General features: G+C 35.0%; 1 protein-coding gene and 1 long non-coding RNA gene across 12 annotated transcripts in view; one reads left to right on the top strand and one right to left on the bottom strand.

Moving 5' to 3' along the window:
- The window catches only part of LOC106870372 (uncharacterized), a 216,422-nt gene that overhangs the window by 188,583 nt on the left and 339 nt on the right, over positions 1-27,500 (bottom strand). Inside the window, exon 1 of one of the 11 annotated variants that reach the window (XM_089352894.1) lies at positions 27,274-27,500. This exon is cut by the window's right edge and continues 70 nt beyond it. The exons of 3 other annotated variants lie outside the window; for them this stretch is intronic. The gene's annotated coding sequence lies outside the window, so the exon portion shown is untranslated. Of the gene's footprint in view, positions 1-23,258; positions 24,466-25,605; positions 25,727-26,596; positions 26,810-27,273 lie in introns of those variants that run through there. 7 more of the 11 variants (XM_089352858.1, XM_052967712.2, XM_089352890.1 and 4 more) reach the window with 7 other exon arrangements.
- Positions 24,224-27,500, top strand: part of LOC149137601 (uncharacterized) — a 67,639-nt gene continuing 64,362 nt past the window's right edge. Inside the window, exon 1 of the long non-coding RNA XR_016242019.1 lies at positions 24,224-24,381. This is a non-coding gene — a long non-coding RNA (uncharacterized LOC149137601). The remainder of the gene's footprint in view (positions 24,382-27,500) is intronic.

Below are 27,500 nucleotides of genomic sequence, written 5' to 3'. Positions count from 1 at the left end.
AAATTACTACAATCTGGAATAAAAACCAGGCTGAAGATAAAGTTCTCTAAGAGTTTACTTACTATTACTCTACTATGCTTGCTATGATATTTGTTGGTTCTTGACAAACCTAATCTTCAATATGACAGATTCTGGCTTTGTTTTTGTCCTGCTTCAGCTCTAACAACTCTCTTCATCAGGGTAGCTCAGTGGAAGTGTCAATCTAGTCACTGATAACCATACATTGTATTGGATTACATGTTACCAGTAGCACCTGACAACAATGAAAGATAAATCTTGCTAGGATAAGATCGTCTATTACATAACATCACCTAATAGTCTCATACCTACTCCCCTTGGTTGAGTAATATGAGTCAATCTAGAATCTGCTCTACCCATAATCAACAACAAAATCCTAGCAACAGATTTGAACACTTGACCTATGAAAAGATAGACAAATATCTGATTTAGTTAGCCATTCTACTTCTTCAAGTTTCTCATGAACCCTCAATTATTCACTAAGCGAAACATTAATCTAACTAGGAATAGTTTAACTAGCCTGCTAAGATGTATTAACCCTTTATCATTCAGATTATTCTGTTAAATATAATGTTCATTTATCCAGTTGCTTTGTCTTAATCATACATCATCTTATAGCTGTGAGATTTTGATGGTGTGATTGTTTATTTTTAGATTGACATTGTAGGGTAGATGTGAGAGACCAGATCTGGCTGGTTTGAATATAAACAGGTAGAATATTTTGGCTGGATATGGCCAGTTTAAATGCTAAGGACTTAAACAAAAAGTGGAAATAAATTAAACATTTGTATGAAGAGCCTGTTCTTTTTAGACAAAGCTTGTGATACTATCCATAACATCTCAGAGATTGAATGCTGAAGCAGCTTCACAACTGCCTTCTCTATGTAGCTATGAAAAGTTTGACTTTTATAGGACCAAATAATGGTAATCATGATGTTTATGCCTTTCTAAGTCCCATTAGGTAACATAAATGAAAAACCAGGCAGTATGTAAACTCAGTTTGCATGAATTCACTTTCTACTCTGTCAGTTATAACTTCAGTATTAAAACTCACTAAATTAAAAACAACACAGAAAAAGAAAATTAATTTACATCACAAAACTAAATTAATCATGTAAATTTAAATTATGAAAAAATAAAATTACTGAATACATTGTTCATGTCAAATTAAAAACCATATATTCAAATTGCTTTACTGTTGCTCTTTACTTAAAAAAAAAAAGAGAAAGAAAAAGCTCCACCCATATCCTATAAAACTCAAATGAAAAGAATTTTAATTTTGAGAATCCATTCTAGAAAATAGCCATAAATGACATTAATAATGATTGATTCAATCATTTAGCTTTATCAAAGTAAAATTCTTCTGCAAATTTACTTTACAAATGGGTAATCATCATCATCATCAATGTGATCTTCATTTTTATGTCCACTCATCCATGATTACATTGGTCAGACTGAATTTATAATGGCAGATCTTTTACAGATGGCTACCCTTCTTGTGGCTAACCTTCAGTGGTTTCCAAGTAAGGTAATATTTCTTCATGGCCAGATATGTTTATCACAGAAGACTGGAAAAGAATGACATCACTTATGACAGTCCCACTTGTTTTCAACCATGTATGTATATTAGAAACATACATATATATATATATATATATATATATATATATATATATATATATATGTATATACAGGGTGTCATGAATAGACTGTTGTCTAAATTACGCAAAAGTGAAAATAACATTGACATCTCATTTTAACAGATATCCATATATATAAAACTCAGTGTGTGTGTGTGTGTGTGTAAACCCACATAACTTCTGAAGCTCGTAACTAATCTTCTCCAAACTGAGAACATACATTACTTATGTTCCATAGATGGTTTTAGACTCTTAAAATTTTTCACGTAATGAGTAATGGGACCTCTTGGGGCAGAAAAAACCCTTTTCTGTGGTACACATGACCACTATGGAGAAGGGAATTAACTCTTTGTGAAGTAACTTTCAGAAATTGATTGTCTCCTTTACATTCAGTGCAATGAACCAATGTAAACTTCAAACTGCATTGCAATAATAGCCGGTTCTCATACTACCATATATAGCAATCTGTTGGAATAAAAACCGTCTGGAACACACAAAGTTTATTATGAAAAATATGCTAAAATATGTTAAATCCTGAGCAACTATTCAAATATTTTCTTTTAGCTTCAGTGTCAAAGCCTTCCTTCTAAGCATAGATGAAGCCCATACAAATATTCTTCAGCCATTGATTACAAATCGAAATATCGCATGTACATTAACCTACTAATTTATGGTGTTGAAGACCCAACCACATGCATGTGCAGGAAGGATGGTGTCACTTTCCACCCAAGGATTTTGGCCATGCAACATTAGTTTTGGCAAGTAAAAATAAAGTCAGATTTTTTTTAATACACTTCATATACAAGAGGTGTTCATTAAAGGTTTCCTCTGATCCACTTCTCAAGGACTGGGATAAACAAAACTTGGCATAATTATTAGTCCTTTTCTACATAGCCACCACCAATGGTGACATACTTCTCCCATCACTTTATGCAGCTGTGAAACCCTTGTCTCTAGAAGTTGGTAGGCTGCATCTGAAGCCAAGACTTTACTTTGGAAGTAAGTTCATCATCATCCAAAAAATGCTTTCCCTTCAAAAAGATTTCATGGTTGGAAGAAGGTGGAAGTCAGATGGTGCAAGTTCTAGAGATAAGGGAGATAAGGAAGGATTTCATAGTTGCAAGAGTGTACTTTCATATGTGCAACATGTACATTGTGAACTGGGGCATTGTCTTGGAGGAGGCAAACTCCTTTGGTCAGCATGTGACCAATCCATCCACAAAGTATTGGTCAACCTGGGGTTATAGTAGAAGACACTCACCCAAGGTGCTGAGTAGTGGGACTGAACTCAAAACTGCATGGCTGGGAACCAACTTCTAAAACACACAGCCACATGTGAACCTCTGATATATTACCTGTATGGTAGTTCTTATATCAATTGGACATTTTGTTTGATTCTCTAATCTAGTTATTTTGTTTAATTCAGCAAACCTGTATTCTTGACACATCTCCAAGACAATATAGATTGTCTTTCTCTCATATGCAGACTTATACTTTTAATAATAGCTTCCTCACAATAGCTTAAGAGCCAATGCACAATCTCATTAAGATCAGATGAATTACAACAGCTGTAACTTTTAGGAGTTTGATCAGATCCAGTCATTAGAATGTACCAGCTCAATTATCAGTTACTGGAGTCAATTTGCTTATTTTACTGTGCCAATGCCATGCCCTCTACAAGTGCTATGTAAAAGCACCCGTGCTGGTGCTATATGAAAAACACCCAGTACACTCTGTAAAGTGATTGGCATTAAGAAGGGCATCCAGTGGTAGAAACCATGCTAAAACAGCTGACTGGAGCCTGGTATATCCCCACCCAGGCTTGCCAGCTCCTGTCAAACCATCCAACCCATGTCAGCATGGAAAACAGACATTAACCCTTTGGCATTTAAACCAGCCAAAATATTTCTAGTTGTTTGATGTTCAAACTGGCCAGATCTGGCCTCTTACATCTACCTGACAATGTCATTGTAAAAATATACAATCACATCATTGAAATCTTAAATCTACAAGGCAATACATGATTAATTTAAAACAAAGTGAATAAATAAGTATTAAATCTGAATGCAAAAGGGTTAAATGATAATGATGATGACCCTCAATAATCAGCTAGAATCAATGATGTACTGAGGAGGGCTTCACAAGATCAAATTTTCCCATGGCATAACAATTTCAATATGAATGATCTATAAAGAGTTTGAGGATATTTTTCAATATTATTTCAAAATGATTAAAACGTGATGCGCTGGACATAGATCTGTTATGAGTCCTAGAACTTATAGAACTAGAGCTTAACCCAGTTTACATGTGAGTGAGATTGCAACGCAAGATCCACTTCCAAAGCTATTGTTGGAATTCATTTATAGCTGAGTGAACTGGAGTAATGAGAAATGAAATGTTTCGCTCAAGAACACGACATACTGCCCTGTTCAGGAATCAAAACCATGATCTTATGTTTGTGAGTGAAACAACCTAACCTAAATGCAACAGACTAGATACTATTTACTATGTGACAACATATGCATACTACCTTACTGAAATATATAACCTATATAGTAAGCTTGCCTATTTTACATTATTCAGTCCTCCTCCAAGACTGAATCAATACAAAACTAGGTTAAAAAATATTTGAAGGATCTGAGAAAACAACTGACAGGTCCTATTCAGGTTAGGTTCATTTATCACAAAATCTAACATATGCATACTTCTGTATTATCATTTCAGCAGCCTATTTTTTTTTTCCTTGCATGCTTTTACTGCACTACTAAAAGCAGCTCTGTGTGCCTTGGATATGTGCTACAGTTAGCTTTGGTGCTGTTATTTTTACTGTATCAACAGTGCTTTATGTGCAGTTCCTAGCAGTTTTATTTTCTACATGTTATATGTAGTCACAAGTCTAAGAATTTTGGTTATGTATTTGTCTGCACATTTTTGATCAGACCTAAAACAACTATTATTATATGAATTGTTTCTGTTTTCAGGCCCCGCATTCAGGTTACTTCTATTTCCAGATCTTCGTATTTTGATAATTTCTCCATTTCTTTTACAGATACCTTGTCATCTTTTGGGACTGATATGTCAATTAGGATGCACTTTTTGCCTTGGTGTTTTTTGACCACAATATCTGATCAATTAGTTTTTATCTCCCTATCTGTGTATATTAACATATCTCAGAGTATCATTTTCTGAGACCTTTTCTAGATATGCCTATACTAACTCTTTTCTGTCTGCATTCTATAGTGCTGACACAACTTCAGTGTATGTAAGTTCTTACTCTGACTTGTCTGTGAATATATTATTATTAAAAATAAAAGAAATTACTATTATCATTATTATTATAGTTTAGTAACGTAAGCTAGTGAAACATCTATCAGCTACAAACAGCATTTTACCATGGTATGTATTTACAATAACCTAGGCCACTGAGAGCCATGTGTTTGAGAGATGAGGTGCCAGATACAATAGCACAGCACTAAAGATAGGATTAAAAAGATATGTATATATATATATATTAATCATTTAGACATTACGCCAACTTGCAATTGACTCAGCTGGCTGCAACATTGAAAATAAGTTTTAAAAAACACTGCCATGCAATGAAATTTGTCTTTTGCATAACCATCAGAAACCATTGTCATGAAGTAGAAAATATACAATGAACAAATAAAATAAGAATAAATCCTTTCCTGGTTAAAAATCTAAATTTTAAACTGAAACACATTGGAGAAGATTGGAGAAGCACTTTTAAAATTTCTAAATTAAAACACATTGGAGGAGCACTTATTTTTAATGAACCATTTAATTTTGTTTTTAGTATTAGCTAAATCCAACTGCAGCATATTGCATGTAATTAGAAATATCAAAATATCAGGTTGTTTGATATAAGACAATCCAACAATGGAGTCAAAACAAAAAGCATAGAAAGATCTAAATTTGCAAATTTGCAAAATACATTCGTTTTCACATCTACTGAGGCAAAATTTCTGCAGCTGGATGCCTTTCCTGTCACCAATCCTCCTGTTTAGAAGCAAGGTAATATTTCCTCATGGCCACATGTTTCTCATGGAAGATTAAAAACAAACAACATTGCTTGTATAATGGTGACAACATCACTCAACATTGAGACAAGGGAACACACAGACACCCAAACACACACATGACTGGTTTCTTTCAGCTTCCATCTACAAAATCCACTCACAAGGCTTTGGTTGGCAAAGTCCAACCAAAGAGACTTGCCCAAGGTGTTGTGTAGTGGGACTGAACCTGAAACTACATGGCAGGGAAGCAAGCTTCTTAACCATACATCTATGCCTGAAACAAAGCACATATGTAATTTTAAAGATTTGAAAAACTAAAATTCTTCATCATATACAATTTTAAAAGACACTTCCCCCACACTCCAAAATTAATAAATTCTAAAAATTCTAAAATAGGTTTTAGTCTAAAAGTTAATATAGTCAAACTGGTTGACTCAATATAAACACACCCACACACATAACTAAAAAAAATATGACTGTTCTAACACGCATCACCTACTTAACACAAAACAAATATGATTACTCTAATACACATATATACATGATATATCTAATATTATGATAAATATATAGATCACGCACACTTTATCTTTCTAACAATGTGGACGGCATTTACTAACGCATTGGAGAAATTTTCATTTAAAGATTGCCATTTTAGTTCTCTGCTTTCTGCTATTATAGTTTCATTAGCATTAGACAGGAAGAAGAATGCTTTTAAAGGTAGATCAAAGAAACAATGCATTGTAATAAGCACACATTTATTAGTAATGCAGGCATGCATGTACACACATAAACACAGATCTTCCAGTGATAGGTTGATTGCTTTGTATTCGATCTTTCTTCAATACAATTTTATTTTAGAGTAAATGGCTATGAAAAAAATTTGCTAGTGAGAGAGATAGAGAGAGGGTAAGAGAGAGAGGGAAAGAGAGAGGAGACAGAGGGAATGAGAGAAGAGACAGAGAGAAAGGGGAGGGAGTGAACGCTAAGAGAGAGATAGTAATAATCAAATTAAGATAAAAACTGACATTCTGTCCTCTGGTTCTTCTCTCAATCAATTACTTTAAATGTTAACGCTATTGTCTCTGCAGTGCAATCAGTTAGCACATCAGTGGATGTAATGTTTGTTCTAATTTTTAGTAATTAGTATGTGCAAAAAAGAAAATCCTATATTGAGCTAATTCATTTCAAGACAAAAGAACGAATGCACTAAATGCATTAGGTCTACAGTGAGCCTAAGACTCATAAAGCCAGAACAAAATCCAATTTTCATGGCATAAAAGTAACTGAGATAACAACACCTTCCTCCTGAACAGCTGGCCCATCACACGGTAAACTTCCCAGTTGTTGCTGAAACTCATTTACAGCTGAGTGGATTGAAAAGAAGTGTCTTGCTTAAGAATAAAACACACCACCTGATCTGGGAACTGAAACCCTAATCTTATGATTGTGAGCGCAACATGCTACACACAAGACCACATGCCATTGCATGCGCACATACACACACACACACATGCATATATGGATATATATTTGTTCATTTCCAGGCAGGATTTTATAGTTTGGCGTTGGACTGACCAATGCCTTGTGAGTAAATTTGGTAGATGGAAACTGTGGAAGCCAGTTGTGTGTGTGTGTGTGTGTGTGTCTCCCACCACTGCTTAGCAACTAGTGTTGATTTGTTTACCTTCTTATAATTGAGTGGTTTGGCAAGAGAGAACAATAGAATAAGTACCAAACTTTAAAATTAAGTACTGGAATCAATTTGTTCGATAAAACCTAACAAGGTGCTGAAACAATATAAAAGATAATTGATAAAAGAAAGAATACATCAATGTGATTTAACACCCACTTTTTCATGCATGCATGGGTCAGTCAGAGTTCTTTGAGACAGATTTCTACAGCTTGATGCTCTTCTAGTCATCAAGTCTGAATTGTTTTCAAGCAAAGTAATAATTCCCTTGTCTATCAAACGAGAAACAGTCAGGGGATAGTTACAGGGTAAACTGGAAAGACACAAATACTTGAGTGGGTCTTTTATTTACAAAGATCACACAAGATCAAAAAGCCCAGACATACTTTCATTGTTGACTGCAAGCAAAGGACACAACCTGTACTGAGAGACCAGCTATTGATTACAGTTAGCAAAAATACATGAAAATGAGGGAAATATGAACTCAATTACACATAAAACATACATTCATACACACACACACTCATAAGCTTTTTCAGTTTCTGTTAAGTAATTTCATTCATAAAGTAGTGGTCAACTTGCAACTATAGTATAGAATGCCAGCCAACCAACATTAACACCTTAACATTTAAACTGGCCATATCCAGTCAAAGTATTCTACCCATTTTATGTTCAAACTGGCCATATCCAACCTTTCATACTTACCTTAAAAGGTCATTCTAAAAATAAACAATTACACCATTGAAATCTCAAAGCTATGAGATAATGCATGATTAACCCAAAACAATATGAATAAATAAGCATTTGACTGAATCTGAATGCTAAAGGGTTAACACAATGAAAACAACCCACAACTATGTAGTGAACTTCTTACCCACACAGCTTCATAAAATTTGCCTCCACTGCCACAAAAAGAAAAACATTTGATCAATTATTCTTTTATCTTTTACTTGTTTCAAATATCAGACAGTGCCATGCTGGGACACTGGCTCAAAGGTTTAATACTACAAATTGACTCCAGTACTTATTTTATCAGTCTTGTTTGCTGAACTGCTAGATTATGAGGACATAAATAAACCAACACCGGTTGTCAAGCAGATGTGGTGCGATGGGTAAATTTCTGCCATTTTATACTTTTAATTTCACGCATGTGCATTGTTTGTTTTTTATTTTGCCAATCACACAGTATAGTAGGGCCAGTTAGGCACCATCTGTGAGAAAGCACCATGACGCAATTCACTCTGCCAGAAATTTGGAAACAACATGCTGTATTGCTTAGCAGTCATATCGAAAGCTCCAGTATGAATATTTCAAAGTGTTTGGGTGTCATTCTGAGGACAGCACAGAGGATTCAGAAAGAGTTGAATGAATCTAATGGTGATTATGAAAGTATGACAGCTCAGAAAACTCATTCTAATCCTTCTGATAAGAAGAGAACTCCTGAATTTGTTGCTGAGATCCAGGTTATGATTGACAATGATCCCTCCAAGTCAATCAGGTCGATTGCCAGCGACATAGGAGTGTGTGAGTTTCTTACCAGGCAGGTGTGCATGAAGACATTCAGTATTCCTCATACAAGATGAGAAAGGGCCAATTTATATCCCAAGCCATCAAAGACAAGAGGAAAGAGAGCGCTATGAAGCTTTTGAACAAACTCAAGCATCCCCTCCAACCAAACATGCTTTGGTTTTTCTCAGATGAGAAAAATTTCTGCCAGGATCAGATTGTGAACACACAGAACTGTTGACTTAGAGTGTCCCCAAAATATGTAACGAGAATAACAAAAATCAAACATCCAGTCAACATCATGGTGTTTGGAGTGATCACTAGTGATGGCAACATTATGCTTCTATTCATCTTCCCACACAACCTCAGATTCAACACTGAGGCCTCATCAAGTGCCTGGAGGAGGTAGCGCTGCCTTGGGTGAAGACGGTGGCTGCTGGAAGACCCTATATCTGGCAACAGGACTCTGCACCATGCCACACAAGCAAGAGAATCCAGTCATGGCTGTCAGACAATTTCTGTGACCACATCACCCCCAACATCTGGCCACCTAACTTCCCAGACTGCAACGTCCTTGATTATTATGTGTGGGGTGCAGTTAAGCAAGAGACCAACAAAATTCCTTGTAACATCAAAGATCAACTGTAGGCAAGGATCATGGCAACATTCACCAACTTAAACAAGGAAACCATCCAGAAGAGTTTCAGGAAATGCTAAAGTTGTCTGGAGGCTGTGGTTGAAGCCAATGACAATTTTAAATAAATTTACTCTTTGGTATTTCAAGATATTTTTATGTAATTTTGATAAATATATATGTTAAAATGAGATGTCAATCTTATTTTCTTTTTGTGTAATTTATATGACAGTTTATTCACCGTACCCTGTATGTATACACACACACACACGACAGTCTTCTTTCAGTTTCAGTCAATCAAATCTACTCATGAAGCTTTTGTCTGGTCAGGGTTATAGTACAAGACACCAGCCCAAGGTGCCAAGCAGTGAGACTGTGTTTGGGAAGCAATCTTTTTACTACACAGCCCACACCTATCGATGGCAGATAGAATTGTTTTTTAGAGATTTTTAAACTTATTAGATTAGGATACTGAAGGTTGGATATTTTGATAGACCATTATTAATTCATGCAATTGTCACTCTGTACTAAACTTGTAATGGGGGTGGTGGGTGGATGAAAGAATTACTGTCTTTTGAAACAGAACATTCTCTATCCTTCAAAACAAGAGACCTCCTTAGTAAACCAAGGGTGAGAAGCTAGTTACTTGACAAGACAAAACATCATATCAACTTTAACATTCTTTCAGTGATGACATACAAAAACATTCAGATACATTTTTGGAAGAATAAAAAATAAATAAATAAATTCCCATTAGAAAAGAAAAACAGGAAAACATCTTATCTCTTTCATAACATCAATATTATTTTAATTAATGGAATTACCTTAAACATGATGCAAATATGTAGCTATCTAGTAATAGCATTATTTTCTTTTCTCTTTCCCTAAACCTATTGGCAACTTAAAAGTCAAGGATCACCTTTGCTGATGCTAAATAGAGCTCTATCAATTTATTCTGCATTATTTCCCATGAAAATCATGATAACAGGGGAATCATTAAACCAATTAAAACCATCCTTATAAACAAAATCCTCTAATTACAGATCCAATTTCATTCAAAAAGGTTATTTATGCTATGAAACATTCTGAAGAATGTTACAAGGATTGCCCCTCGTAGAACGAGAAACATTTTCTTCAGCCTACAGAAACCCTCTATTTTACTAACTGGCTCTTTTCATGAGAGGTTTTTCCTGTAAGATGATTCATACTTATTCTCATCTTTAAATATCACCAGCTGTTTGTATTTCAGCATTTTTGTTAACATCTAAGTAAAAAAAAAAAAAAATCAAAACAAAGACTTCATTAGAAGTCTCTAAAACACAATGATCAATGTATTAGCAAATTTCCACCCCAACCTTTTTTTTTAACTCAATGTGGGTTTATGGCAAACACACATTGCTGCAGAAAAAAAGGAACTTTTAATCGTTGCCTATATATATATATATATATATATATATACCCCCTCTTATTTATCATAGTCCTCCAGGCAATAACACAGGAATTCAAGACAGGATGCCCCTAGGAGCTCCTCTATGCTCCTCTTGCTTTAATTGCTGAGTCACTATCAGAACTAGAGGAGACGTTTTAGGTGTGGAAGCAAGGACTAGAATCGAAGGGCTTTAGAGTCAACCTAGCTAAAACCAAAGTCCTAATAAGTAGGAAGGTAGACAAAACACAAACCCCTTCAGGTAGATGGCCCTGCTCGATCCGTAGAAAAGGTGTAGGTAGAAACTCTATGAGATGTACCCAGCATAAGCTATGGACACATAAGAGGTGCAGGAATATCAAAGGAAGGCTAACTAGGAAGATAGTTTTTGTATGTGGCAGATGTTCAGGAGCAATAAACACTGAAAATGTGCAGAAAACAACTTCTGCCACATTCCAGGGAGAAAAACTAGAAGTAGTTGATAGCTTCCGTTACCTAGGTGACCAAGTCAGTAACAGGGGAAGGTGTGCTGAAAGTGTAGCTGCTAGAATAAGAATAGCCTGGGCAAAGTTCAGAGAGCTCTTACCTCTGCTGGTGACAAAGGGCCTCTCACTCAGAGTAAAAGGCAGACTGTATGATGCATGTGTACGAACAACCATGCTACATGGCAGCGAAACATGGACTGTGACTGCTGAGGACATGCGTAAGTTCGCAAGGAATGAAGCCAGTATGCTTTGATGGATGTGTAATCTCAGTGTGCATATTCAACAGAGTGTAAGTACCTTAAGAGAAAAGTTGGACCTAAGAAGCATCAGTTGTGGTGCGCAAGAGAGGCAATTGCGCTGGTATGGTCATGTGGCGAGAATGGATGAGGATAGCTGTGTGAAAAAGTGCCACACCCTAGCGGTTGAGGGTACCTGTGGAAGAGGCAGGCCCAGGAAGACCTGGGATGAGGTGGTGAAGCACGCCCTTCGAACATCAGGCCTCACTGAGGCAATGACTAGTGACCGAGACCTTTGGAAATATGCTGTGTGTGAGAAGACCCGGCAAGGCAAATGAGACCATAACCCGTGGCCTTTACCAGGGGTGTAGCCAGCCCACTTATGCGTACCTTTCCTTCTTTGGACACAAAACCCTGCTTGCGAAGACCTGTTGAGGCAAGTAAAATCGAAATCGAATTCGAAATTGAACCAAATTCGAGGACTAGCACCCATGCCAACCTTCCTTCATTGGACACTAAACTCAGCTTGCAAAGACCTGTTGGGAAAGGGAGATTGAAACTGTACCAAATTCGATGACTGGCACCCGTGCCAGTGGAGAGCTAACAGCACCATCTGAGTGGGATCACTGTCAGAGTAGCGATCTCGCTTCCCTGCTAGTTGCATGTAAAAAGCACCATTTGAGCATGATCGTTACCAGTGTTGCCTTACTGGCACTTGTGCCAGTAGCATGTGAACAAAATATTTGAGCGAGGTCTTTCCCAGTGCTGCTGTACTGACTCCTGTGCAGATGACATGTAAAAAACACCATTTCAGCATGGCCATTGCCAGTACTGCCAGACTGGCCCTCGTGCCAGTGGCATGTAAAAGCACCCACTACACTCTCGGAGTGGTTGGATTTAGGAAGGGCATCCGGCTGTAGAAACCCTGCCAGATCAGATTGGAGCTTGGTGCAGCCATCCGGTTCACCAGTCCTCAGTCAAATCGTCCAACCCATGCTAGCATGGAAAGTGGACGTTAAACAATGATGATGATGATGATGATGATATATATATATATATGTATGTATATATATATATTACTCATTTCAGTTATTAGACTGTGACCATGCTCGGGTATTGCCTTGAAAAATCTTTAGTCAAATGAATCAACTCCAGTACTTATTTTGTGTGTGTGTGTGTGTGTGTGTGTGTGTGTGTGCATGCGTGTGCAGTGAAGACTATTAAAACTATAAAAGAAAGTAATTGTCTTATGATACTCGTATGGCTTAATCAGAAGGGGAACAGCAGTACCCATGAATCTCCCAGAAAACCTTCAAGGTTTGTTGAAAAAAGAGAAGAAACTAGAGACCTAGGTTGAATGCGTGCAAAGAGAGTCAAAGTCGTGGCATTAAACCAGGTGACAGAATAAGTCTAACATTCAAGAACAAGTACCAGCTGACAGACTAACGCAGTTTCTGTCTATCAAATTTCACTGACAAAGCTTGGGTCAATTGAAGGTTATGGTAAAAATTAAAAAAACATATATATCAGAACCCTCTTGCCTGATGTGCTGTGCAGTGAGATTAAACCATGAACTACATAATTGTAAAGAGAATTTAACTACCTGCTCGTAAGTTCATCTTTTGTCTGTAACCTAGCATAAGATGGCAATTTATTTTCGAATGCAGAGACACCATTAGAACATCAGAAACATTGGGTAAATTATCCTAAGAAGAAAATTTTTTCTGCTTTGTAAGGGTAATTTACCCAATGTTTCTGCTGTTCTAACATCATCTCTGCATTCGAAAATAAATTATCTTATTTATATCTATATATACATTTCGGTGCTTATATAAAAAAAACGTTTGTTTATATTTAAATACACATGTTAGCTTCAATTATTTCAATGGCAGAATCAGTAAGTAACAACAAGATATAGTAATTGGTTAAACCAGTGAATATAATAAATCATCATCATCATCACAGATTTAATGTTCACTTTTTCATGCTTGCATGGGTCAGACAGAATTCAATGAGGCAGATTCATACGGCTGGATGCCCTTCCTGTTACCACCTCTCCTGTTTCCAAGTCAGATAGTATTTCCTCACAGCCAGACATGTGTTTCAGGAAGAATGGAAATGACTCACTTGTACAATGGTTACAACTATTGTATAATGTCATGACAAGGAGATACAAACATGCATATATACACACACTTACATATGACAGGCTTCTTTCTGTTTCTGTCTACTGAATCAATCTACTCACATGGCTTTGGTTGAGCCAGGACTCTAGTAGAAAATATTTGTCCAAAATGCAGTGGGACTCAACCAAAAACCATGTGGTTGGGAAGGAAACTTAACCACATCACCTTAAATCAATATTTCAGAAATCAGCAATTGCTCACTAGATATGAATTAAAAAAAAAACCCTTATTAGAGAGTGACATTGATATCTAAGAGGCTAATCTGAGGGGCATGAGCAATTTAGATAAGAGAGACTGTCTACAATTGTAAATTGCCCTTGAAATTACTAAACTATTACCAATAGAGAAGATTCTAAAGCTTTCTTATTGGCTGGTCTACTTTTGAAGTGATAATACAATTTAGAAACCATTTAAACTTTTATTATTATTATTTCTATTTATTATCTTTATTCTTTTCTTCTAGACCAACACCTTAACTAAAAATATCCTTCTTGCAGACAAGACATATAAAAGGCTATCATGCATAAAAATAAATAAACAAATAAGCAATTAGATTTCAGTTTTAATAAAGTAAAACTACTTTCCTTAAGTTTTGACCTAATTTCAGTCAACCATAACTTCATTAACATGTTCACTGATCATTCAAATTTTTCAGTCTTTATTTCCTACACCCATAAATTAAATATATCATCACTTATGCTCTGATTAAAAGGAAATAAATGACACTGGTGTGTTTGTCCACAAAGATGTTGTATATGAAGACATGGTGTTTAAATTTATCTATACATACAATATTGGCTAAAAAAACTTTACAGATATATTCTGCATTACAGTACATAAGTAATGTAATCTCTGAGAGCAGTCGTTGACATTGGTTGATCGAGTGGGTAGACTAAACACATTACAAGATTTAGTTTCATCCTTCTGGTTTTACAATAAAGGCTTATAAAATAAGTACTAGTAATACACTGAATTCAATTTAATTGACTAAATATTTCTCTTCTGCTGCAATTGGCTTTATACCAAATCAATATCAATTTTTTGTAGATGCACAACATCTGAAATTTTTATAGAGGGGAAATGAGATTTAGTGACATTTATGCCATTTTAACAAACATTTTAGACGTAAATTAAGTGAACTGGCTTACAACCAAGAATTAAAGCTGGTCTACAGATTCAACTAATTGGAAACTCATGTAATTCACTAATCACATACTGAATAACACTATGCAGGTTAAGACATCATACAAATTTAAATTGGTCAAACATGAATTACAATGACTGATTAAAGTTTCTTAAGCAATTTAGAATCAGTTGGTTTGACAACTTATTTATTTAATTTCTTTCAGCTTGAGATAAAATGCACTGCTGAAGAGGTTATAAAAAAACCCAATGTTTAAGAGAAGTTAGTAGAGTTGATATGTTATCTAAGAAACTAGAAAAAAGTAATTAGAAAGAAGAATTAACCAAATGAAGTAGATTCGGGAAGTAAAGATCATTCAGTTATTCAGATACTGTAAATAATAAAGTCTTCAGAAGAAAAATATAATTTTATAAAAGTAAATAATGCTAACAGAATGCACTGAGGAATGGATCTCATTGTTAAAATAGTAAAATGTCGAAAATGTTTATTGAGCATCTAATTAAATATTATTGAGTATCTAATTAAAGACAACTTTAATTATCAGACATTTATAAAAAATTTAAGCAAAATTTTGTTAAAACCATATATTGATTCGCATATCTTGTAAGTCTCAGGAATGTGTGAAGGATCAGTACTTAGCTATATTTTCATAATATAAATCTCTCCCTAAATGAGACACTAGTCTAACTCAATAATATTCCTGTGTGATCTGGTACTTATTCATCACAGTTAAATGAGCTGTTGCATGTAGAATTATGTATACAGTGTATACTTTATACATACTGAAACATAAACAGTGAATTTTAATTCAAGATGCCTGAACTGGTTGTTCACTCTGACCAACCCCATTTCATTAGTTCTCTATCAGACATTGACCAATAAATACTTAAGATGGGCATCAATTGTGTTAATTTCACCATTCAAAGAAGGTCTGCAAAGGTCACCAATACTCCTCTCCTCCTATAAATAACTTTTTTTAAGAAAAAAAAAAGACCATACACTTATTTTACAGTTTAGACAAAGCTGCCTGTACCAACAAGTGGTTGGTGGACTTAATTATCTTACCAAACTTTTCACATAGTCCCACAATGATAAAAATAGTAACTTGTAACCCAAAGATATAAGTCAATGGAACATATGAATTCAAAATATTTAAAAGTTTAAATATTTCCACATCATTAGAATCCCAAATTATTTACAGCCAATAGAATTATCTTATTTGTCATTTGTTATTTTAGAATAAAGATTTGAAATAAATGGAAAAGAGATTGTATAAATAGAAAATAGAGACATTAAACAGAAAAACGGGGATGGGAGAGAGAAAACTAAAGATTCCTTAGACAGGATACATTAATAAAATTACATCTTTACATGCATGACATTTGACAAAATCTCTTTGAAAGAAAACCATCTGGCAGTAACAAACAAACAAAAAGGAAGAATAAAAAGACCTTAAATTTATTACTAAAGTGACTATCTCAATATTTATACATACACAAGTCAAATTCTTATCTACTACTGCCACCCTCCACCAAAAAAAAAAAAAGTATAAAATAGAATTTTAATTATGAGGGAATATTTTCTTTTGCTTTAGAAAATGTATTCATTTTACTATATATTTTTTAGTTATATAAATAGACTTATATAAATGAAGTATTCTTCTATTACATGCTGAGAAAACACACGCTTTTAATCTAAAAGGTTACTATTATCTCCTTTCACTAGAAACATGTTTCTTTGGTTTAATATTAGTTCTTGAAGTACATAATATGTAATATTTTAAAAAGGGGGTCAGGGGAATACGATATAATTCGTTCATCAATGCAAACAAGTAGATTACTTCCAGTCATAGAATTCTTATAAATATAAATAAAAGAAGTAAAGGAAACAGCTTCACACATTCCTTGTCACCCAAAATAGCACTCTAGTAATTAATTCATCTTCATTATTTCAAAGTCAATTGCTTTGTTAATAACACAGACAAGAATTGGTTTTAATATAATCCATACTATTAAGATCTATTTGTATTTCTTTCTATCATCATTATTATAATTGATAAATACACAATTGTAGTCTTTCCACCCTCTTGCAACATTCGTTCATTCATTTTGAATTTATTTTTCCATGCATGTATGGACTGGATGAATATGTTATTTGAGGCATTGTCCAGGCACAATTTGATGACAGGAGAATATTACCGTAATAATGTACCCTGCCCACCCATCACCACACACACACAAATAGGTAGATAGGTTGTTGGAACTCCATCACTCACGACGTTGAGGGTTCCAGTCGATCCGATCAACGGAACAGCCTGCTCGTGAAATTAACGTGCAAGTGGCTGAGCACTCCACAGACACATGTACCCTTAACGTAGTTCTCGGGGATATTCAGCGTGACACAGTGTGACAAGGCTGGCCCTTTGAATTACAGGCACAACAGAAACAGGAAGTAAGAGTGAGAGAAAGTTGTGGTGAAAGAGTACAGCAGGGTTCGCCACCATCCCCTGCCGGAGCCTCGTGGAGCTTTAGGTGTTTTCGCTCAATAAACATTCACAACGCCCGGTCTGGGAATCGAAACCACGATCCTATGACCGCGAGTCTGCTGCCCTAACCACTGGGCCATTGCGCCTCCTAGGTAGATAGGTAGATAGGTAGATAGATAGAGATAGAGAGAGAGATAGAGAGATAGATAGAGATAGATAGGTAGATAGATAGAGAGATAGATAGCTAGATAGAGAGATAGCTAAATAGAGAGATAGCTAAATAGAGAGATAGCTAAATAGAGAGATAGCTAAATAGAGAGATAGCTAAATAGAGAGATAGCTAAATAGAGAGATGGCTAAATAGAGAGATGGCTAAATAGAGAGATGGCTAAATAGAGAGATGGCTAAATAGAGAGATGGCTAAATAGAGAGATGGCTAAATAGAGAGATAGATAGATAGATAGACAGACAGACACATCCACATAAACAAAACAGTCTTCTTTCAGTTTCTGTCTACCAAATCCACCCACAAGGTTTTGGTCATCCAGGGCTATAGTGGAAGATCCTTGTTGAAGGTGTCATGCACTGGGACTGAACCTGAAACATTGTGATTGGGAAGTGAACTTCTCAACCTACCCTCCACAAACAAACCAATTACACACACACACACACACGTATGTATATATTTCTGCTAATATAACCAAATGTCAACTTAGCTTAGTGAAAGAGCTAGATTGTACTCTTGTTACTCAGAATGCTATGTAGCCAAGAGTAAATAAATCAAGTATAAGATAAGAGAAAACATACATCAAATGAGATGTCATACATTTACACAGATAAGAATTAATGTTAAAATTATTCCATTCTGTCTAAAATAGGAGTTATTCAAACACATGCATACACCAAGTCAATACCTAAAAATTAATGTGTGGGAGGTTTATATAAAAAATATCTCTATGGCTAATGGGGATCAGGCTTACAAAGTTAAGAACAATAACATAGCACAGAGAGTGCTGCATGGAAGCTGCCAAAGAAACAGAGTTTATACAGCTGGACATTCTAACCAGTTGCAAAGTACTGACCAATTTTGTGACTAGAACATTGGTTGAATCAAAAAGATAGCAAATGATAGAAAAATAGTACAGTAAATAAGGTTATTAGAAATAACCTGAAGGCAGCGAGCTAGCAGAAACGTTAGCACGCCAGGCGAAATGCTTAGTGGTATTTCGTCTACTGTAACGTTCTGAGTTCAAATTCCACCGAGGTCGACTTTGCATTTCATCCTTTCGGGGTCGATTAAGTAAGTACCAGTTACGCACTGGGGTCGATATAATCGACTTAATCCGTTTGTCTGTTCTTGTTTGTCCCCTCTGTGTGTAGCCCCTTGTGGGCAGTAAAGAAATAAAAAATAAGATATAAAATAAGTTTGGAAGGTGCAAAAGACAGGAGGTAGCAAAGAACTAGACATAAACATACTGAAAGATAATCTCATGGATAACTTTGACATGAATACAACTTAGAGGAAGAAGTTATAACAATGAGTACATTCATGATAAATGACGCATGGTTAACCAGTTTCATCAATGATGATGGTGCTATTTGGAGGCAAAGAAACTATGTCACACCCTAAGGAAGAACAACATTATGAATGCCATCAATAATAAACAGAATGTTAAAAAGTTGATTCTTCACTGATCCATCAATGTTTCTTTTGTTTTGTTCATTTTCTTACTAATTATCAAAAAAAATTTCTTCAGAAATAATTGAAATAACTATATCTAACATTGATGAAGCATCTGAAAAAAGGCTGTAGCATACAATTTATCATTTTTACAAGTTACAACTAGTTACAATATGACTTAGACACTAATAGACATAGAAGACACTTTTTAAAAAATTTCTATGGCTCAAAAGTATTAAAATAAATCCAAGCGTATTGTTAATCAAATCCTACTCACACCCACTCATAGCTACAACCCATCATGAGAGTTGAAACAGTTAGGTTTCAAAAATGAAAACAAAAACAAAAAAAGTGGGGAGAAAGCCAGTACCACACTACATACTCATGGAAGATTCCCCAGTTTAAAATGGCAGAGGATTATCTGAATGAGATGAATATCACCATTATACAAACTTAATATTTTGCATTACACAACTGAGCAACAGTAACCATGGCGGTTCCATGCAGCAGCCCAATCACTAAAGGCAACAGACTCTAAGCTAACATATCGAACTGCATGGAACAATCATCTTAAGAAGAGTCTCTTGACAATACACTGGTTATTCCCTACCCTAGACCTGCACTTAGCAGGGCTTTTCTCCAACATTAACAAGAAACTTAATTTTATTAAAAGCCTTGTGAGTGGATTTGGTAGACGAAACTGAACGAAACCCACCATATATATATATACATATATGTATGTATGTGTGTGTGTTACTGTCTCCTTGCTTTCACATCATGTGTAAACAAGTATCACCATCATGTAAATGGTATCCTTCTTTTCCAATCTTGCATAAAAATATGTCTGGTCATGGGGAAATATTCCCTTACCTGGAAACAAGTGAGAGTTGGCAACAGGAAGGACACCTGGTTGTAGAAAATCTACCTCAACAAATTCTGTCCATGTGAGCATGAGTAAGTGGAGGTTAAAATGATGATAATGAATTCAGAACATAGATTCATTTTTGGCCAGTAATCTCTTAATTGTGCTATTTTTGTGCAACTATATTTAACAGCAATGGCTCAGCAAAGTTATTGACGCAGGAAACAGCATTTTCAAGAGACAATGTCAAAAACAACATAGGCCACTAAGAAATCCTCAAGCAGCCTTTAAGTACATTATGTCTCAGATCGTGATTCCAATGAGAAGAGAAAAAGAAAATCTAGTCACATGAATCTTATTCCAAATGAACACTATATGTCATAACATCTTGAACATTCCTTCCCCATGAAAATAACAAGTATTTGTAATATTTTTGCTACTTAGCACTCACAATCATATTAAGTAATTCACACTACTTAGATTTTTATCAGATTTAAGGATCACTAACAAAGAATAAATCCACTTGTGTTATTTACTCTTTGCAATAAAAACCTCTACGATTATCAAAATTACATGAGATTTTATGATAGTGCAGCTATTTCTACAAATATGCAAATGAACGATGCATGGGAGATGAAAATATTATGAGTAGGTAACTGAAGATAGTTTAGCAGATACAGATTAAGGAAAACCTGGAAAGAGGTCTCATAAGACTAACACATGCTTTTTGGTTTCACCAGTTGGCCCTACAGATCAGATCTACCCAAGTTCGCATTGCCTATATTATCAGAGCCTTTTGATCAATTGAGCACAATCTCACTTGATGGTTCTTAGATTTTTAACCACTCCTAGAGGGAAAAATTTTTTAGGAATTGCTTGGATAATCTCAGCTGACTGAAGTTTTTACAACTTGCTATAGTTCATATGAGCGACTATTGCATTTTTATGCTGTAAGATCAAATGTGGGTAAGTTACATCTCACATAATACAGAAATGACACAGATGAAAACGTTTTAACACAAAGCTATTGAAACTATTAGGATGGAATATAGAAATTAAGATGAAGATTATAATTTATGTAACTGTGTGATGGAATGGTCAAATGATCAAAGTGTTCATTATGCTGGGAGTTCATATCCTAATAAAAAAAACTTTGTCACAGTATACCCAATGAAAGAATAAGCTTAATGCTATCATGTAAGTTATTTGTAATAAAGTAGTAACTTTAATTGAAGAAGTCTTCAACTCATATGCACACATCCAAAACCAAGTACAGACTTTTGAGTTTTATTGTTCATATTAAGATTTGTGTGTATGTGTGTGTATACAATAAATAAAATCATCATCATCATTTGACGCCTGTTTTCCATGCTGGTATGGGTTGAACGGTTTGACAGGAGCTGACAAAACCAGGAGCCGGGCTCCATTGTCTATTTTGATATGGTTTCTACAGTTTGATGCCCTTCCTAATGCCTACCATTTTACAGAGTGAACTAGGTGCTTTTTAAGTGGCACCATCACAAACAGGGTCACCAAATGCCTTGTAAAGCAAAATAACTTTAATATAAGAAAATATTTGTCTTTTAGTGAGGAAGAAAGGCAATACTTATAAACCCTTTTCACAGGATTGCAAATACAAGTGGAAAAAAGTAATCTCAAACTTGAGACCTTCCCCATATACTGCCAAAACACCTTTAACAGAATCCATCCTGTACGAAGTAGTTCTAAACTGTGTGATAGATTAAGTGTACCACCCTGGAAGGCTGTAATGGGATTTGAACTCAGAATGCAAGGGCCCACCATCCAACACTCTTACAGTTCTGCCATTCCACTGGCCTGGATTACAACTTTTATCAATCCTGAAAGAATGAGAAATATAGTTCATTCACCTTGGCAGGATCTAAATGCAGGACAAATTCTGCAATACATTTATCCGATACTATAACAACTTCTACAACTCGCCCCCATATAAACCAGTCATATTTAATACAAATGTTTGAAATAAAAAACTCAGCAAAACTTTCTTAATTAAGGAATCTGGAGAAAATTTAGCAGATGTCTACTAAATAGAGCTGTATTTTAAATTACATTGAGGAATGGTGAAACCATGCAACATAAACATAAAGAAACTTCACACAACACAAAGCAAACTAAAGTGGGAACCTCTACGTGGTCACTTAACATGTTAGAAATAGCAACCAAATCCCCCACCCGTCTCTCGAGCTCACACTGGATAATTTAGCTCTGGATGCATTATCTAAAAATAAAATGAGATAGCCACGGCTAGACCGTATTGATTAAAAGTCTATTTAATCGAAGCTGACCTGGAACTAAACAATAACAACCAATATAAAAGCATATATAGCCCTCGATGTAATATTTTGATGCAAAAATACGAACACTCCATCACTGTGTGTGCTTAGGAGGAAGGTTCTCTTTACTAAGCAGTTCTTCCCATTTAGCCAGAATTTCATACGTCAATGGTGCAGATAAGACAGATGCTGCCTCTATTTAAAGAGAAAGCACTTGTCACAACTATTTGTATCATTTGTAACAGGTGAGTAGAAAAGCATTATTTTAGACAGCGTTGATGTTTATTCTAGTTGGCAAAATTAGAAAATATTTCTACACACACACACACACACACACACACAGGGTGTTGGTTTCGGACACGGTCACATTAAAAAATGTGTTGGAAAGTGAATCGCAAATCATCAAGAAACGATTACCTATATATATGTGTATGTGTGTGTGCTCCTTTCCCTTTTCTCTCTGTATTATATATATATATATATATATATATATATATATATATATATATATATATGTGTGTGTGTGTGTGTGTGTGTGTGTGTGTGTGTGTGTGTGTGTGTGTAGGCTGAAATGTAATTACGACAATAATAGTTACCAGCAAGGTCCTCTGAACAATAAAAGTCTATTGACATTTTGCTGTTGTTTCTAAAGTACCTGTGCTATTAGAAAACTATTTCCATAGTCAGAAACTGCTTCTTAATTGATGTTTTTTCAAGACAACTAGTTAATATAACCATAACTATTCTGATTTCAAACAACTTATCGTTAGTTTATAATGGTAATGGTCCAGTGCAAAGTTGTTTCGATTTTAAAAGACATTTATTTCATTTCTCTCAATTACACACAATGAGTTGGAACACTTAAGCGAATCAACGAAGCAGGTGTAATGCTAGCAAAAACGAAAGTAAATACCTTACGATACTTAGTTTCCTCTCCGAGTTCCAATCACACTTACGTCGACTGTATCCGTCATTCTTCCAAGTAGATCAAATTATTCGGAAGGCATCGATCTGATCGATTATGTATAGGCCCTTCCCTACAAATTATGATCTTGCATTTATAATTGAAAAAAAGATTACTTCTGGGCAAAAATGAAAACTAAGGACTAATCTTCAAAACGGTGAATTAGCAGAATAGTTAGAGCACCGGAGAAAATGCCTGCCGTATTAAGTTATTGCCCTTTATGTTCTGAGTTCAAATCCCGCCGAGGTCAACTTTGTTTTTCATTTTTCCAGACACAAAAGTATTAGTGATGTATTGAGGTGTTACCTATAATGCATTGTCGATTGAATATGTAACCTTTAAGTATTTTTAATGATTCTTAAAGTTACTGAAAGCGAAAACAAATTCTCGTGCCAGAAATAGTAAAGAAGAAACAATATACTAGGATTTGTTTCAAATAAATTTATATGGCAATTTAATGAAATTAAATACAGAAGAGAGAAAAACAAATATAAAATCAAACCAACAGTTTTCGAGTAACAATTTTTAATTGTAATAGTTTAATAATGCTTTGTAAAACCAAAGGAATAAACTAATTAAAGCATACAGTTGGATCCCATAATTTATTATTATCGTAGAGGCACTACAATTTTTTAAAGTCGTTATTAATAACAATTGTTATTCAATGTCATTAATTAATTTATATATTTTTGTTAGCCAGAAGCACTCGTTAACGCGCTTTTTATTTAGAATCACTGAATAAATACCGCATGTTTTTAGTGGTTCAGACGAGTTGTTTTGAAAAAGGTGATATGTAGAGAGAAAGGAAAAAAATGCTATATAAAGTATAACTTTCAAAAATGATTTTTTAAAAAATTATCTTTATGAAACTTATCTCTCGGAATGCTAACAAACACTAACATTACAGTCAACTTAAAAAAGAAGAAAAACAACTAGAATGGCTGCAATCCAAATAGGTTTCTCTATTCTTAACTGCCCGATACTAAACTATTCTCGATCACATTAACTCACTGACAACACGTCCTGTTTCGAATAAGGGTGAAGATATTAGATGATGACAATGAGTATGAAGGTAAGATATACAACAACCCCAGTTTTCCTCTGCAAGTCAAAACGAGTGAACATAGGACATATTTGTCGAGAAACTGATGCGATTGTTTTTTGTTTTATTTTTGTTTTTTCTTCGATCAACTTACAAATCGATCTGATATATCTGCATAATATGTCTACATGTATATTTATGCAGTCTTGATATTCGTATGCATATCTGTCTACATATAAGCGTATGAAAGATGTGTTCTTTCTCGCAAAGGAAAAAAAGATTTATGTTGGTATACTCAGGATGGGGCGTGAAAACTGGTGAAATAGTGCATGAAGCTTCTGATTGTAGTAATAGAGAAGAATGATTTGGTGATGGTGGGGATAATAATAATAATAATAATAATAATAATAATAATAATAATCTAGATTGCTTGTGTTGGCAGTGAAAGTGGCGAAAATAATAGGACGTGGGAGGAGAGTAACCGACATGGTCACGTTAATAGCCGTCTTTTCAGCAGTAGGACGGCTTTTGCAAAGTGCAGTTACAACAAGAGAAGGTGAAAAGGCTGCAACGACAATAAACGGGCAAAACAGGACACGTAACACTGGGAAATTATCGAAAGTTTATAACAGACACTACACAAAAGGTCAACCACAAAAGTAAAATGAAAACATATATCATGCCAATCAATAGGGGTACCCTTAAATTTAGAGACTTATTCTGTCGGGCCCTACATGATATCACTCTTTCGTCGCTTCTTTTAATGTAAATACTTGTTTCTACATTGTCAATCAGAATAAGAGAGAGTGTAGAAGTGATCGGAAATAGGTGACCCTTTCGAGCATAACGTACAACGATAAATAAAAGATGTTAAAATACAGAGGTGATTGTGTGTAAAACAGAGCAGGCATAAAGGCGAGCAAGATTTTGGGCTGAGGCATCGCAATTTGTCTGTAAGTGAACCGTATGTGTTACTGTTGACAATAAGTGGTTCGATAAATTTACAAGCAATAAGAATAAATATAGAAGTGATATTAAGCGTGTTAAACACATATACACAGGCCTGCGTATACAGTTCAAGATACGTCTTTCTCAGTAAGAAACTGTTTTCGGAGATACAGACAAAATAATCGATAGTGAGCATATCTGAAGAAAAGAATATGCCAGAAATCTAAAACATTTGCAAAAAGAGGAAGGAAAGGAGAAGTGGTGGTAGATGTTGGCCACTGTAAATAATTGTCTCTCTCCACTCACCTGTCCTTTACTGACCGCGACCTACAAACCCATTCGAAGTGCAGATAGATAGATATAAACACCACACTGAGGCATCTGTCACACATTCACATGCTGCTGGGACACTACTAATGATTTGAACAGAGAATCTATTATTTTCAATGAAAAGATATTGAAGAACATCGACGAGTAAAAGCGACTGAGAGTGAGAGAGAAATAGAATGAAGGTAACCCTACTCCTAGGTACAGTTCTACAAAATTGCAAAAGTAAAGTATATGTGTGTATATGTTATGTCCGCAACCTATATGCATTAAACAAGACATATCCAATGCATCCACATGTATATAGAAAAGAGAAGTGACACATTAATCACCATTACATCACAGAAATGATAGCAATAGATCATTACATAGACAAACAACTTCAGTGTGTATGTGTATTCCTACATGTTTCTCCCTTTTCTTCGTCTGACAGCATACATGTTGTTTACTCGTGTATGCAAATCTATAGAACCAAATCGAAGCATATCTAGATTGATTCGCCTTCACAGAGACATACTAACGACACACACACACGAATAAATAACACTGTGTGTATGACACTGATGCAAACAGACAGACACACACACACACACACACACATGTCTGTGTGTGTGTGTGTTTAAAATTTAACAAAAACAACGACTACAAAGAAAAAAAATTGAATTAAAACAATAGATGATGGGGAAAGATAAATACGACAGAAAATCAATAGAGAAAGAAAGAAAACGAATTTATATGGAGAGAGAGAAATACGGTAAAATATATAAGGAGAAAAGATAGAAAAAAAAGACAGAGAAATAGAGATTATAGCTAGAGGTAAATAGAGAAAGAAAACGAGAAAGCGGCAAAAATATGTTTAAAGGACATAAAATAAATATAGAATGATAATACTGGAGTGTAAAATGAAATAAAAAAGGAAAAAGAAACGTGTGGTGTTAAACGAAGGAAAAAGAAAGACAATATAATTCACCTGGTCTTTTCTGAGTATGTGTACGAAATACAGAATCCAATGTTGATGTATGTATGTATATATATATATATATATATATATATATATATATATATATATATATATGAGAGAGAGAGAGAAACAGTATATAAGCGATGCTTTGTAAAGAGACCAAGAGAAGGAAGGCTGGCTGTTTTTACACACACGGCGCGGCAACTCTATATATCCAAAGTAAGCCAGACACATAAAACTGACGTCTTATATAGATACACATATAATATACACACACACACACACACATATATGGTGGAGAGAGAGAGAGAGAGACAGAGTGTATGTATGTGTGTGACATATATATACATAATACATATGTATATATATGTATATATTTACAGACACACACACACTCACAACATAATTGTATGTGCGCGTGTGTATATATATATATATATATATATATGTGTGTATGTATATGTAAACTATGTGTACATAGATACACACCAAGCTTGGCATGCACTGTTTGGAGATAGAAGGGAAGGGAAAGGGGGGGCGCTATGGTAACATAGACACTATCACGACACTACTGCTGTTTTTGCTTGATCACTTTGCAAGCCCAGTAGTGAAGTTTAGGCAAGTAATAGTAGCAGTGAGTACTATGCGTGTATTAGTCGTTCGGTAGAATTAGCAATAGTACTTACTATGCGATGTTTAATAAATAAATAAATAAATATAACTGCGGCTCTACATAGTAAGTAGTTTTGTTTTCGTCGGAATTTTGTTAGTTTTTTTTTTTTTTTTTTTAATATCTGCTTTTCTACTTACTACTTCATTGTACTAACTACACTAACAAAATGGTTTTGTTTCGTACATATTTTACAGAGCCATTCGCAGATTAGAGAGAGAAAGAGAAAAGAAGGCAGCTCAC

The sequence above is a fragment of the Octopus bimaculoides genome, chromosome 1 (genome assembly GCF_046866305.1).
Source record: "Octopus bimaculoides isolate indiv1 chromosome 1, ASM4686630v1, whole genome shotgun sequence".
Classification (NCBI taxonomy): Eukaryota; Metazoa; Mollusca; class Cephalopoda; order Octopoda; family Octopodidae; genus Octopus; species Octopus bimaculoides.
The sequence above is the reverse complement of the archived record's forward strand: the minus strand, read 5'-3'. Positions and strand labels throughout refer to the sequence as shown.